Here is a 15,914-nt window from a genome sequence, read left to right on the forward strand (position 1 = left end):
GCATACACATGCATTCACGTGATCGTTTGTCTGTCTCCAGCAAACCACTTAATGACCTCCTGGATAATTTCAGCTGAGCTAAATGGTGAAGGGTTAAGCTATGGAATTAATACGTGGCTCATGAAAATTGGCTCTGAGTTACGAGACAGAAGCTGTTAAATCTCCATTACGCCTCCATGGAGGCAAAGGTTGAAATCTGAGCTTTACTCTACTTAGAACCAAAAAGTAATCCACACAACAAAGTGAGACATTAGGAATGTCCTCGCTGTAGGAACATTTAAAAAAAACCAAAACAAAACACCAAAGCAGCAAAGGATTCAAGCATGAAATACATTAAATACATTGGTAAACAGCTTAAATAGTTGTACTGCTTATTGAATTCTCTAAAGGAAGAGAAGATGTTTTTTCTCTTCAGTTTATACATTGATCTCTTGCTGGTAGTCCCTACCACCAGAATACACATGTATAAGTGTTAATATTTGACTTGTTCAAGGTTTCAAGGGTTTTAGGAGAGCTGAGGTAAACAAACTCTAGCTGTTCAGAAGCTGGCAATTTGTATTAACTAGGTGTCTAAACTTCATCTATGGTCAGTAGAGAGAGACACCAACCAGAGAGAGATTAATCTAAAATAGGTATGGAAGTTCTGTCATTTGCAACACTTTCTAGAGGTTCTTATTTTCTGTAGAAGGAGCCTTCATAAATTGCTGAGATGCTTAATTTTTACATGGCTGAAAAAATTTAAGATGATGATAAAAGTTAAATAATATTAATATCATTCTTACTTGCTGCTTGGACGTATCTTGCTTGCTACAAGTATCTGTATGTAGGTAGAAAGACAGAACTAGAAGAGGTCTCAAAGGCTACAGCATCCCTTCTTTTGTTCAAACCACCATATCCTAGAATTTGTTTTGTTAGCAAGCTCCGAGCAACCCGAAGTAATTCAATGTATTTCATTACTTTAGGATCTGATCAAAAGCCCAAAGAAGTCAATGGAAAGTATCCTATCAATTCAATGGGCTTTAAATCCTATTAATATTTCTTCTATAATCCTCATTGCTTATTCTCTTGTTTGGGATACCAAAGACTGGAAAACATTTGTTATCTAAAATTACTATTTCAGTTCCTCTTCAGCAAATAACTTGAAAAATGATAAAATTTATGGGTTAGGTTTCTTTTTTTTTAGATTTTCTTTTTAAGATGATCATAATATACCCGCATTGACAGTGATAAAATGGAATGGAATACTTTCTTAGCTATGATAAATAGTTAGGGACTCAAAAATAACCTTTTAGAACAGAAATTTTTCACTGACACTGGAAAATTTACTGATTTACTGATTAGAGGCATTATAAACTATCCATGTGTACTTTAAGAGGATAAAGGTCTGGCTGGTATACTGTGGTTAAGATATTGTTATATCTGCCTAAAAGTCTTTTTAATTAAAAATCCTCTTCCATTATCTACTGTTTTCTTTTCACATTTGAACCAACCATTCCTTAAATAAGCCAGTATTTTCCGTATTGAAACAGAGTCACAGTTATGGAGGAGAAATGTTTGGACTCCATTATTTCTCCACATAAATTTAGAAGAGAAAATCCAAGGCATTTTGGCCTGATTTGAAAGTCGGGTGTTCATCTGATAAAATGTTCATAGCACTCCTGTGAAATCAAGTTATACTGGTGAGCCTAATGGCAGATCTGTCTTTAGTGTTGTATTTCCCAAGCTATTGGTAGTACAGCACCTTTTTAATAGATGAAAAAGTGAATTGCTTTGCTTTGTTAAGTTTTTATTCATAAAAGTCTGTTAAGGTTGGGGAAGGCTTTCATCTTTCTTAAAGAAAGTGAATATGAGTCATGGATCATAATATTAAAATACAGTGATAAAAAAGTTGATTGTAGTTTCTCTGAGCAAAAAGAAAATACAGTATGAAATAAGATAAAATATTCCAAAATGCCTAAATGACTTAGGAACCTAAAGTTAGTGTCTAAATGTATGTAATTATCTTGGATTCTATATATCTGGAAAAGAAGAATTCTCACTTTTTGCTGTTGGTCTCTTAATAGTCGTTCTGGATTCCCTGAATGGGATTAATCTCATCTTCCTTAAACATCTACATTGAATCTGAATTAATCAACCAGGACTCCCTTTATAGTTGGTAGAGAATAATAGGCACTCTCAGGGCACAGATCATCTGACCTACTTCAGATGCCTATTTTAGGATAAGAGGAATTGTGACCTAGAAGTGCCTGTTTCTCTCCTTTGACTACTAGGGAGCCTAAAGTGATTAGCTCAGGTGCAGGCATTCACACTCTCAATACGTATATTTAGCCAAATGAATTCCTCCTTTTTTCTGTGTGATTTATATCTTAGGGAATTTTACATACCAGAATACATATCCATACTTTATCTGCTTTTTCTTCATGAAAAATACATATCTGTGCAAAAACATTTCTTATGGTAGCACTTGCGTTAGTGCTTAAGCTTTCACCTTATTACCAGAAATATATTTAATTTGCAAAGGGATAAAATATAACTATACACTTTCATATTTCTTCCAGTGAACAAAAACTCTTAAAATAAAATGTATGATATGGGACCTTAAAGACAACATGACATTATAAGTTAACGTTAATACAAATAGACTAAGCACCCAGCTGCAGGTTTTCCTGGAGGGGATAATGAAGGATTAGCTCTCTTTCACCCAACTCCCCATTATCTTTCTTAGCTCTGGTTCCCAAAAGTCATATGCCAAAGGCTATATTAAGAGCAAATCCCATAAAAAAAACAGCAGGGGAGAATGTACCTATCTTGTGGGGAGCTCTACTTGCATATTTTTCACTCGACAAGTGATGTGACAGAGTTGCGGTCTCTTCTTGCTCTGACTGACGCAGCAGGAAGGGGCACCTGTGGTGCCCTTTCACTTCAGGCTGCAGCTGTTCCTAGGAAGCTCTGGAAGAAAAAGCCAGAACAGGGAGGTGAACACCGTTTTAGTGAAGAATTAAAAGTGACTAGGTACTTTTTCTTGTGTCTTTCCTCATACACATACCGATGTTTATCTCCCACTTTTCACTGTTCCACCTGGTGCTTTAAAACTATTATTTGCATGTAGCATTAGAGAAGTAAGCCATAGAAGCAGACACAGCGATGAACTTCTGAGGCAGGATGCACTGTGTCAAGCAGCATGTTTTATCAATTACTTTGGCAGCTTCTACAACTGAATAGCTGTCCTGAGGAAGAAGATCTCTGACAGGACTTTGCATATAGGGTTTCAAAGTTACTAAACACCGCTACTTAGTCAATACCTAAGTTCAAAGTAAGCTATTAATTTAAAAAAGCAAGCAGACCTAGAAGACTTGCATAATTCAGGGAGGTTATGTCAAAGATTTCAAACAATGATAGCCTGATTTTCTGAGCCTTTCTCTTTCAAATTATTTTGATTTTTTTTTTTTTTAAATAATTTCTATCTAATTTTCATGTGTCTTTCTCCCTCTTCTCATTTCCAGTTTCTTTCCCTGTGCTTAGTTCCACCTGCTTGCTGGAAGGACATGCTTAGGCTTGTCTGTGTTACTGTCATGGCTTATTAAGTCTTGATTATACATTGAATGAGATCTGGGCACCGGACAATCTTTTCCACCCTGCCCTGGTTTCCATGGAAAGGAAAGCATGGTATGTGAGATGAGTGGGAGCCACTGCACTCTCCAAGAGTTCAGTCTACAACTCAGAACTTCTTATTCCAGCAATGTATGTGACCAGCTAACAAACAGAACAAACAGAGAACAATCTGTACCTCCTTCCAAGAAAAATATTTTTTTTGGCAATTTCCTCTTTATTCACTGCTTGCAGCTAATGCTCGGACGCTTCAGGCCATGTAGCTGTGATACGAATTGGTACTTAATTTTTATTTTGAAAGAACTTGTTATACCCAATCTTTATTTGTTTGGGAAAGGTAAATACTGCAGCTTTTTTTGAAGATGACTAGATAATCATATTGCTTTTTTATCTGCCCCTGGAATGAAATAGAATAAGTGTTCATGTGCTTTTTTCTTTTCTAATAAAAATATATTTGTTGAAAAATGTTATACTATTTTAATAATGAATAAAATAGCATAATTCAAAATCTTTGTTATTCATAATAGAATGTATGCACATGCATTCTTTCTGTAATTTTTTTCTGAGATTAGAGGTTTTAGGTATAAAAAGGCCAAAAGACTCTATCAGTTAAAAGTAAATAACCTGCATCTGAGGTTGAAGATTTATTTTTCCCTGAAATAATGAATAATAACCTGTAAATACAGTACAGGATTCTTATATGCACTTATAGAATAATTACCCACAGGTTTCAGGCAGAGTACTAGCAGGATATGTTCCTCTGGAACTTCATGCTTAGGAGCTTTCCTTTGCTCATCACTGATTCCTATCAATGGCATCCTTAAGGAAATATATCCATCTTTTTCTTGTTTCCTCTTTGAAGCTTTGAGCTAGATTCCATACGAATGATCCCTTATTTTCCAGAAAATGCAGTAATCTTTATCATCTTGAGACTATTAGTCCAATGTTGATTCCAGTTAAACAGAAAACTGTTTATTTGAGAAGCAGGAGAAAAACTTTATCATTTGCTTGTAGTATACTTATACATATTGCCTTGGGAAACAGCATTTTTGTGAATAATCAGGAAACAGGGGCCAGTGGTTAAATGTGTTTGAGATGAACCTCTGTCTTTTTTTTGCCTCCTGAGTTTGTGAGCTCCCTGCTTACCTGAGGGTGCTGATAGATGTGGTCAAGTTAATTTTTGACCAATCTCAAAGATGAGCTTAAATATCCACAAAAAAAGTTAGAGCATTTCTTGGAGATGATTTGGCAACCAAAATCTTCATTGAAAAGGCTTATCAAGCCTAGCCATTCAATTACATTAATCCTTAGGAAATTCTTTTAATGAGGTAATTATTGCTATTATAAACTGGGGAAAAAATCTGTGTGCAAAGTTGGAGACAATGTAATCAATAATGAAACCTGCATCTTGCCTCCTTTTTTAATCAGTGTTGAAACTCAAGGGAAAGAATAAAGCAGTATCAGTAACCATATATCAAATGCACTGCTAAATATCATTATTCCTGGCCAAACTCATGCTGCTGTTTTTCTATTTAGGTATTTGTTCTATGACTAATTGGACAGCCAATTTAACATCTTTATAAATGAGATAATTTAGGATGTCTTCTTACTGCTTAGAATCAATAAAAAATAAAATCACTTTTCTTCTTTTAATTGAACTAATTAAATGCCTCACCATTTTACCTCAAATGCTAAATAAACAAAATATTTTAGGGGATAACTTCCTATATTTTTCCTTTTTTATGAGTAATGAATTATTAATTCCTATATTACTTCTTAGATTTTTCCATTGTATTTGTGGTTTTTTATTTCTTAACAGCTTCTTTAGAATTTCATCAGTCTTTAAAAAAAGATACTTGTCAAAGATATTGCATTTGTCCTCATTGAAAAGATGACATCCAGTTTCTGTACCGTTGCATACAGTTATTCCATTCCAAATGCGTGACTTTGTGTCTGCCTTTATTAAATCTCACAAGGTTCCTGTCAGTCCATTTTTCTAGCCTGTCCAGGTCCCTCTGAGTAACAGCATTGCCTTCCCATATTGACTGCTCCCCCAAATTTGGTATTATCTCCTTGGAGTACGCTCGTCCCGTCCTACACAGCATTAATAAAAACAGTTTGGCCCCATTATCAGTCTCTGAGGGAAAACACTGTTAACTGGCCACCAGTTGGACTTTGTACCTGCTGATTACTACACCTTAAGTCTGATTGCCAGGCAGCTTTTATCCATGCCACCAGAAATCTCATCACAGAAGGCTACAAGGTTACTGAAGCACAATTTGTTCTTGGTAAATCCATGCTGACTGTTCCCAGTCACCTTTTTGTCCTTCATGTGCCTAAAAATGGCTTTAGAAAGATTTACTCCATCACCTACCCAGGGACTGAGGTGAGACTTACTGGCTTGTAGGTAGGTGGCTATGATGTTTACATATGTATTGGGTTTACGTGCAAGGCTTTGGTAGTGGAGAGGATGCAGGGGTGGCTTCTGGGAGAAGACACCAGAAGCTGCCTCCATGTTGGAGAGAGCCAGTTCCAGCTAGCTCTAAGACAGACCTGCCACTGGCCAAAGCTGAGCCAATCAGTGACGTTGGTAGTGCCTCTGTGACAAAATATTTAAGAAAGGGTAAAAAACACCCTGCAACAGCTGAGACAGAGAGGAGTGAGAGTATGTGAGAGAAACAGCCTGTCCTGGTTTTGGCTGGGAAACAGTTAATTTTCTTCTTAGTAGCTGGCACAGTGCTGTGTTTTGGATTTAGTGTGAGAATAATGTTGATAACACACTGATGCTTTGGTTGTTGCTAAGTAGCGCTTATCCTAAGTTAAGGATTTTTCAGTTTCCCATGCTCTGCCAGCAAGCAGGTGTACAAGAAGCTGGGAAGGAGCATAGCCAGAACAGCTGACCCGAACTAGCCAAGGGGATATTCCATACCACGGAATGTCATGCCCAGTATATAAACAGGGGTAGTTGGCCAGGAAGGGTGGATTGCTGCTCTGGCATCGGTCAGTGGGTGGTGAGCAACTGCATTGTGCATCGCTTGTCTTTTCTTGGGTTTTATTTCTTTTTTTTTTGTTATATTCCTTTTCATTACTATTATATTATTATTAGTTGGTATTATATTTTATTTTACTCCAGTATTGCCAATAGGTGACACAATTCCTCATTATCTTACTCTGATTAATTGGCAATAAATTAAATTAATTTCCCCAAATCGAGTCTGTTTTGCTTGTGATGGTAACTGGTAAGTGATCCCCCTGTCCTTATCTCAACCCGTGAGCTTTTTTGTCATATTAGTCCCCCTGTCCTGTTGAGGAGGGGGAGTGATAAGAGTGGCTTGGTGGGCACCTGGTGATGAGCCACTGTTAACCCACCTGTCGTGGTTTAAGCCCAGCAAGCAACAAAGCACCACGCAGTCACTTGCTTACTCCTCTCCCCTGGTGGATGGGGAGGAGAAAATACAACAAAAAGCTCGTGAGTCGAGACAAGGACAGGGAGGGATCACTCACCATTTATGGTCACAGGCAAAACAGACTTGACCTGGGGAAAAATAAACCAATTTAATTTGTTAACAACCAAATCAGAGTAGGATGATGAGAAATAAAATCGAATCTTAAAAACACTTTCCCCCCACCCCTCCCTTCTTCCTGGGCTTGACTTTACTTCCCATTTTCTCTACCTCCTCCCCCGTCAGTGGTGCAGGGGGACAGGGAATGGGGGTTTGGGTCAGTTCATCACACATTGTTTCTGCTGCTCCTTCCTCCTCAGGGGGAGGACTCCTCACACTCTTCCCCTGCTCCAGCACGGGGTCCCTCTCATGGGAGACAGTCCTTCACGAACTTCTCCAACGCGAGTCCTTTCCACGGGCTGCAGTCCTCCATGAACTGCTCCAGCGTGGGCTTTCCCACGGAGTCACGGCCTTCTCCTGGCCCAGCCACCTGTTCTGGCGTGGGGTCCTCCATGGGCTGCAGGGGAATCTCTGCTCCACCGTGAACCTCCATGGGCTGCAGGGGGACAGCCTGCCGTCTCACCACGGGCTGCAGGGGAATCTCTGCTCCGGCGCACCTCCTCCCTCTCCTTCTTCACTGACCTCGGTGTCTGCATGGTTGTTTCTCTCACATCCCACTCCTCTCTTCACTGTACCTCTTATTCTTCTTCCTCTTCCTCAGCAGTCTCTTCCCCTTCTTAAATATGCTATCCCAGAGGCGCTACCACCGTCATTGATTGGCTCAGCCTTGGCCAGCGGTGGGTCTGAGTTGGAGCCGGGGAAGCTTCTAGCAGCTTCTCACAGGAGCCACCCCTGTGGCCCCTCCCCCGCTACACAAACCCAGCACACCACCACAGCCTTTTCTGAATCAGCAGAAACTTCCCGTAACAACATTGGCCTTTCAAAGGTCATCATGTCTGAAAAACAGTTGCAACAACATCGACCAGCTCCCTCATCAGCTTTGGATACAACCCTTCTGGTCCCATGGACATCTATATGTTCAACTGTTTTAAGTGCTCTCTGATTGTATCTTGCTCTAAGACAAGCCATGCTGCATTCCCACAGACTCTGCTTGCAGTCTTGGGAAACTGGAAGGCCAGACGGTGTACCTTACCAGTAAAAACAAGGCTGGGAGAGGGGGAAATGCATTAGCTACCTCATCCTTTTCCATGTCCTTGGTCACAAAGTGCCATGACTTCACATTCATTGCTAATTTCAGCTCCAGCTGAGCATTGGCTTTCCTAACTCCAACTATATGCATTCAAGCAATGTCTCCTGCTTCCACCTTCTGTGTACTTCCTTTCTGTGTTTCCACCTTCTGTGTACTTCCTTTCTGTGTTAACGCTCAGTTCGGTGATCTCTGTTCATCCAGGCTGGCTTTCTGCCATGCTTGCTTGATTTTCTGTCCACTGAAAAAGACTGCTTTTCTACTCTGAGGAGACTGTCCTTGATGACCAACAAGCTCTCTTGGGCCCTTTGCCCTCCAGGAAGGTCTCCCATGGAACCCTGCCAAGCAGATCCTTGACTAAGCCGTAAGCTGCTCTCCTGAAGTCCAGCCTTGTGATTCTACTATTTGTCTGGCTCACTTATCTCAAGATCTTAAAGTCTATTATCTCACAGTCACTGCAGTCAAGACTTTCCTCTACTTTCATATCTCTGATCAGTTCTTCCTGCCCAGCCGTTTTGCCCTCCCAGCAAATATCAGGGTGGTTGAAGTCTCTTATTAGGTACCAGGGCTGGCAATTGTGGGGCTTCTTTGAGGTGTCTAAAGAAGGCTTCATCTACTTCTTCTTGTTCAAGCACCCTGTATCAGACATTTACCAAAGCAGCAGCAGTGCTGGTCTGTCCTCTAATGCTTACCATTAGGTCTCAACTGGCTCATCACCTATCCCATGCACTCTAGATGCTCCTTTGCATAGAGTACTAACCCTCCTCCTCACTTTCCTCACTTTCCCTGTCTTTCCTGAAAACCTGTGTAAGGAGGTCTCTCCATTTAAGATCTCTAACATATCAAATCTGGCTTCCAGCTGCCAGTCCAAACATATATTTCCAGTGTGACCCATATGCCAGATACACAAGAACACCTCAAATGACAATATGGGTCTATCTGAGGATAACTGAAATAAGTGTTAGATGTATACTGCATTATTTTCTATGCTTTAGTAGAATCCTAGAATCATGGAATCATGGTTTAGTTATATTAGTTATATAGTTATTAGTTATATTAAATTTTCCATTTGATGTTAATCATGGTAGCCTAGACATCATCTCATACATAGACTTCTACATATAAAGACCAAAAAGAAAGTATCATGTTATGGAAATGAATCCTACCTGAGATCTCTACAGTGGATCTCTGTCCACATCTAAGTTGAAGATCCCAACCTTAGCTAAAGGAAGGAAATAAGCACTTTTTCATCTGCCTGTTTTAGTTATCTACATCAGGATGAGATGAATCTCATCAGGATGAGAAGTGCACCTCTCTCAGTTACAAAGTGATCTAGCTGATTATGTTTGGCTAGCTCAGCTATGTATGGCCACATTGCAGATATTTAACTATAGATAAGATTAATTAAACACTGATGTGTTCACAAACACTTGCTTTTGTAACAAATTCATAACCTGAACATCACCTGAACAGTCAATGTCCTGAACATTTGACTATGCCAGTGGCTGGACTTGTTGGGATGATTCTCCCACTTGAGATTTCTGACACCTTAATCTGACAGTTTTCAGACTAAATCTCCATCAGTAGTGGCATTTTGTCTGAGTAAAGAATGAAGCATTAAACAGAGTTCTGTGCCTTAAAGCTGAAGTTTCAGTGACAAGTAAACAGACTAAGAGAGACTGAGCTATGCCATATGAAATGACAGTCACCTAGAGGTTCAGCATTGATGACAATGTCAACAGAGAAAAGTAACTAAACTACCAAAGTCTTTGGACAGAGAATAGATTAAGATGAAGACCAAAACCTTCAGAGCTAGCTTGTAACAAAGCAAACACCTTCAAAATTAAAAATTAGCCTGGAAAACTTATTTCTAGTAGACAGTTGATATGATTCACAAAGGATTGTCATAAAGGGTTGCCACCTTAGCACAGAAAAAGCAAACAAAACAAAAGAAAGGTGAATTAGGGTTAATATCTTTCCCTATTAAGCTGTTTCCTCCTGGACAATCTGTCCTGCAGTTGTGTAGTCATGAGGAACTTTCCTATCTTTATCTGAAACTTGTGGATTCTAGCCATTACTGAGATGGGATCTTCAGGTGATTCAAACAGGAATTATGGTATCTGTAAAGTGTCAGTAACTGCATTGTGAATTAAAATATTAAAAAAACCGCAACAACCCCCCTGCAAAAACCAGACCCCCCCCCAATTTATTCTTGTAATAAAAATATGGGTATTATTAATAATAATTAAAAAAATGCATCAAGAATAAAAGAGATAATACATGAGATGGATACATTTAAATTTGAGGTTCTGAAGAAGCAGCCTAAGGCCTTACATATCCACATTAACTTTATGTAGAGGAATATTATGACACCATATATGAGAGTAGTGAATTGCTAGAGAGACGATGTTGCCTGAAAGTTGCTGATCTAAATCAGTTAAGCAGTAGCAAATCTGGTGAGTGACTATCGTCTAAGAGAAAAACTCCATGGTGAGACTGAGACATCCAGTTTCTTGCTTAACCAGTTCTATGGCACAGTCATTTCTAGTTGCGTGAGGACAAGCATAGATACAAACTGAAAATTTGTATCTATGATAAAATGATTTGTACTCACGTGAAAAACAAATAGAAGATGACCTCTCTTTCAATGCTTTTAAGCTGAAAGAGGCTAGATTTAGGTTGGACATAAGGAAGACATTTTTTATGAAGAGGGTGGTGAGGCACTGGCACAGCTTGCCCAGAGAAGTTGTGGCTGCCCCATCATTGGAAGTGTTCAAGGTCAGGTTGGATAGGGCTTTGAGCAACCTGATCTAGTGAAAGATGTCCCTGCTTATGGCAGGGAGGTTGGATTAAATGGTCTTTAAAGGTCCCTTCCAACCCAAACCATTCTATGATTCATTCTATGATTCTATGAAAACAATTCAGGGTTTGGGTTTTTTTGTATCAAGTCTCTAAAAAGTTCCTTTATGTTGCAAATATTTGAGGTCTTTATGACAAAACTGAGGCCTTATTTCCATTATAGCTGAACGGTTCTAAGTACACACCTCTGACACAGAGAGGTTAACTAGGTGTTTTTGTATGTACCTACCAGCTGTGGTATACTACATGGGAAAAATGAGAAATAACAGAATAAATGATGAAATTATCTGCAAAATCAGCTAGCAAAACAAAAATGCATTTCTAACTGGTGGATCAAAGGCCTCTTTTGTGACAGATAATATGCTGAGAAGAAATGTATAGAGAATAGAAGAATGAGATTTTTCTACAGCTGGAAGCATTCCAAACTGATATATTAGGTCATTTTCAATACCCAAGCTGGATTAGTGTTTGCTATAATCCTCAGAAGAAAAAGATACTTCAGAGATATAGTAAAAGAAAAATTACAATGGAACTTTGAGAAACAAAAGAACAAAACAAATAAAAATTACTAATATGAAGCAGATATTTAACAGCCCTTCTGTCTGAATACTGAAGTTTATCAAAACACGAGGCTAAGGAGATGAGGAAAGAATTACAGATGGGGGATCAAACTCTTCTTATGCCTGACTTCTCTGCTGGATATATTGAATGATTTAAAATGAACAGTAAAATACTTGGAAAAAATATTTGGAGGCAAGAGCAAGAAGAATAACACGGGAAGTCTGATTTTAGAATCTGCCACTGGTTTTTTGACAAGTGATTTTTCATAAACTTATATTCTGATATATCAGCCCAGATGAGTAGCCTGAATAACTGACATTCTGCTTCTGACCATGACCAATACCAGTAGAAAAAAATACAAGTGAACCTTACAATTTAAAATGCAATTATGAATAACAGAAAAAAACATTCTTCTTTGTCCCCTTTTGAATTCCAGAATTACTCTGAAATTAGTTTACTTAGCTAATACGTGATTCAAACTCAGAGCTAAATCTAATGCAAATAAAAAAAGGAAAAGTAGTTTAATAAAACAAGTTAATAAAGATAGTCATGCTCATTGGAGAGTTTCAAGAAAAACGTTCAATTCCATAAAGAAAGCCCTTAAACTATTTTGCCTCTGTGTGTTGTAACTAGATTTTATGGGGCTGAGAACTGCCAATAACTTAAAAAATCTACTAGCTTTTCCAGAAGGAGGAGGAAGAAGAACAACAAGCTGCTTAGTTTTACTGTGGCATTTCATTTTTTATTTGTTATTTCTTGCTTGATTTAGAATTCACATATTTTAGCCTTTGAATTTTATTCTGGGCTTAAGGTGGAATTCAGCTAAATCAAGCTTGTGCAGTTTGCAGCTATAAACTTAAATCCTCTAAGAATATAACAAGAAAGGGAATTTTCTCAAATGTCTTCTGAAGTAATCTGAAATTAAAAAAATCTCAAAATCTTTGGATAAAAGTTGATTTTTTTAATGCAACTGTCTATAAGATATTTTTTCAAGTTTCAGTATTATTGCTTTGTCAATATCTGCTCAACAATATTTTTAATAGTGTGGTTGAATTCAAATGAATAGAGCATGAAGACACTTCAGAATAACAAGCTTTTCAGAAAATAGAAATTAATGGATGTAATCCAGATGATGAATAGCATTAGAGAGAACTAGAGAATGCCATTCTCCTCAGATCAGGAGGAGGAAGAAATGTATAAAAGACTTGGAAAAAAACATTGTAATAAGTAAGAATTTACCCTGGAAAAAGGTGAAAGGAACAAGGAATTTAATATAGACAGGACAAGACGTAAACTCACAGAGATGTGGTAGAAACTGCAGAAGTATAGGAGAACTCCTAAGTTTCATGTCCTACAATCCATCAAAAGAAACAAAAAAGTAATCTGAAAAACAAAGAGTGTTATTAAAAAAGGAAATATGCATTTTTATATCACTGTCCTAGAAGTAGACTTAATAAATATTCCAACTTTATAAGCATATAAGGAAAATACTCTTTGCAATGACCTAAAAATTAAATTGGTGATGTTTTGGGGGTTTGGGGTTGGGTGTTTTGGTTTTTTTTTTTCATGAAAGATTGTGGCTAAATCCACCAAACTGATGTAGTACACTAACAAAACTTTGGGACACTGCAGTAGCAGTACTGAGCAGCAAAGAAAGTACGTGGCTATTGTTACACTGACCTGGCTGTGTAGTGATTCTACCTGTGTGAAATTTATATGATTTCTATTTATATGCCAGAAAAGTTTTGATTTATGGTAATTTTTTTTTTTTTAAAGACAAGCCTGTGAGGAAAGGCAATATATATTCAACAAAGAACATATAATTAAAATATAACAATAAATACCATCTCACAAAAGCTTACTTGATTTACAAATAAACTCAGGTATTGGCTACATTTAAGCTGAAGTTCTGTGGGAAACAGAAGCCATATTATCACTGAAAATATTGGGTTTATGTTAGTTGACTTTCTAGATGATCAAATGCCAGATTTAACATTACTTGTCATCCACCATTAATTCAATAAAATGGGTCTATTGCCTCTCTCATCAGAGCATCATATTTCATAAATATTGTGGCTGATACCTCTTTTCTAGCTAGTACAAAACTGTCTGATACTTGAATTCAAATATTGCCACTTTCATGGGTTTCAGGCACTCACTGTTCCTCCATAATCCTGTAGTTATCAGGAATGAAATTCTATTTCAAGTGTCAGAGGGATGCTTTTGGCATATGCAAGGCATAAGCTGCAGCAACAGCAACAGTGAAGTGACTTTTCTATGTGGTTTGCTCTTCAGTAGAAAAGTTCTGCTTTGCGTATAGGCTGTTTTGCAAGATGGCAGCTGAAAAAAAACTAAAGTACCTTTCAATACTATTTAAAAATAAAAGTTGATACAGGTTTGGTTTTGTTGTTATTGTTGTTGCTGGGGTTTTTAAGTCACGTGAAATAAAATTGAAACTTACACACACAGTTCCAATAAAGAGTGACATTACTCTCTGAGTTAAAAATCTGTAGGTTCAAACAAAATCTACTCTTGAACTCTCTTATTCTTGAACAGAGTTGTTCAAGTGAAGTCCCAGATATAGACACCGTTTAAATTACTGTAGACTTAAACTTTACTTAAGACTGCAGCACCACTTAGTTATTTGAAGGTTTGAAATGCAATGGTAGGTGCTTCTGCTTCCCATCTCCCACTGAAGAGCTTGTTTCATACAGTGCCTGAAGCTGCTCCCTGCTGACAATACACTTGGTAAAACAGATAAGTCTTCTGTGAAGTTACCTGTCTTGCTCTCCAGTTGAGCCTTATGACTGAGAAACACAGATTAAACGAACAGAAGTAAAGAGACACCCTGGGAAAAGGTAAAAAGAACACGGAATTTGGTATAGACAGAAGACATGTAGACTCACAGGGAAGTGACGGAAGTTGGAGAAGGATAAGGAGAACTTAGAGTGGCCCGTAGAAGTTCAACAAAGTGTTGGCTGAAGATGAAGGAAAGGTAGGGAAAGAGGAAGATGCTAGTTCACAAGAGTTAATTAAATGAAGAAGATATCTACTATTGGATAGAAGTAGAGGGTAATAATGAAAGGTAGAACTGACAACTGGATACAGAGAGCCATAATGCTATAGAAAAGTTTTGCTTACATTGTTGCAATACGGGATTTGATTTGATTGATAACAAACATGTTTGGTATGCATTCATTGTGAAATGCATTTTTTGGATACTGTACATGCTATTCATCTTACCTAGTTTCAGAAATCTAAAAGTCAGACAGTAAAGTGTCACTGAGTCATCCAATGTCCACTTACAGTCAATGAAGAAAAACAATCATGACTGATGTGTGATTCATATGTTCTATTTTGGATACCTGTCTTAGGGTAGTACAAATCACCTTTTGAAAGTCTTAAGCATTTTTAAGTCTAAAATTAGGCCAGAGGAGTTTTACCCAATGAAACAAGATGTTTAAATAGGCAAATGACATGGATAATTTAGTAAATAACTAAAATTGGGTCAAATCAACTACCTTAAACCTAAACGCAAGGATCACTGTACCTCTTTGCTGATCAAGCTTTACTATTTAATCTGAGCTGTTGACAAAGAATTCTTTCCACAGAAAGTCAGTTTGTATCTCATACTCTGTTTTCATTCCACTGTAAACAAAGCTTTAAATATGAAGCAATAAGTAACCCCAGGTGACTAGTTTTAAGGAGTTTAGAGGCAAGCATAGGACTATGTGACACGGACAGACTTATTTTTCATGTCTACAAGGAATACCGGTTAAGGACTTTCAAAGTGATTTTTCCGTTCATTGACCAGAACATGTTGAAACCCAGCTAATACTGTAAAAGTGATATGACTACCAGTTTTTTAGACCAGTATAAACAAAGTCAGAAGAATAATTGTGCTTCTAGAAAAGACTCAACAAAGGCATTATTTCATTTGCCTCTTTCAATCCTATATACTGATGTGAATGAAGAATTGACTTGTCATATCAACTAGCTAGTGGCAATGCCATGCCAGTTGGAGTCCAAGGTCGGGTCTCTTGAGCTATTTGCCGTATACTACTCTTCTCCTTGAGCCTCAGAGCATGGCTATGTGAGCAATGGGAACAAATCTGCACTCGCTGTATTTGTAAGCTCCCCAAAGAGCTTACATGAGGAGCCAAGCTCTGACAGTTGGCTGGAAATACATTTTCTTGTAATGTGAAACTTTGAAAAGGTTTGTGGGGAAGAAGCAA

Source organism: Gymnogyps californianus, chromosome 1 (genome assembly GCF_018139145.2).
Source record: "Gymnogyps californianus isolate 813 chromosome 1, ASM1813914v2, whole genome shotgun sequence".
NCBI lineage: Eukaryota > Metazoa > Chordata > Aves > Accipitriformes > Cathartidae > Gymnogyps > Gymnogyps californianus.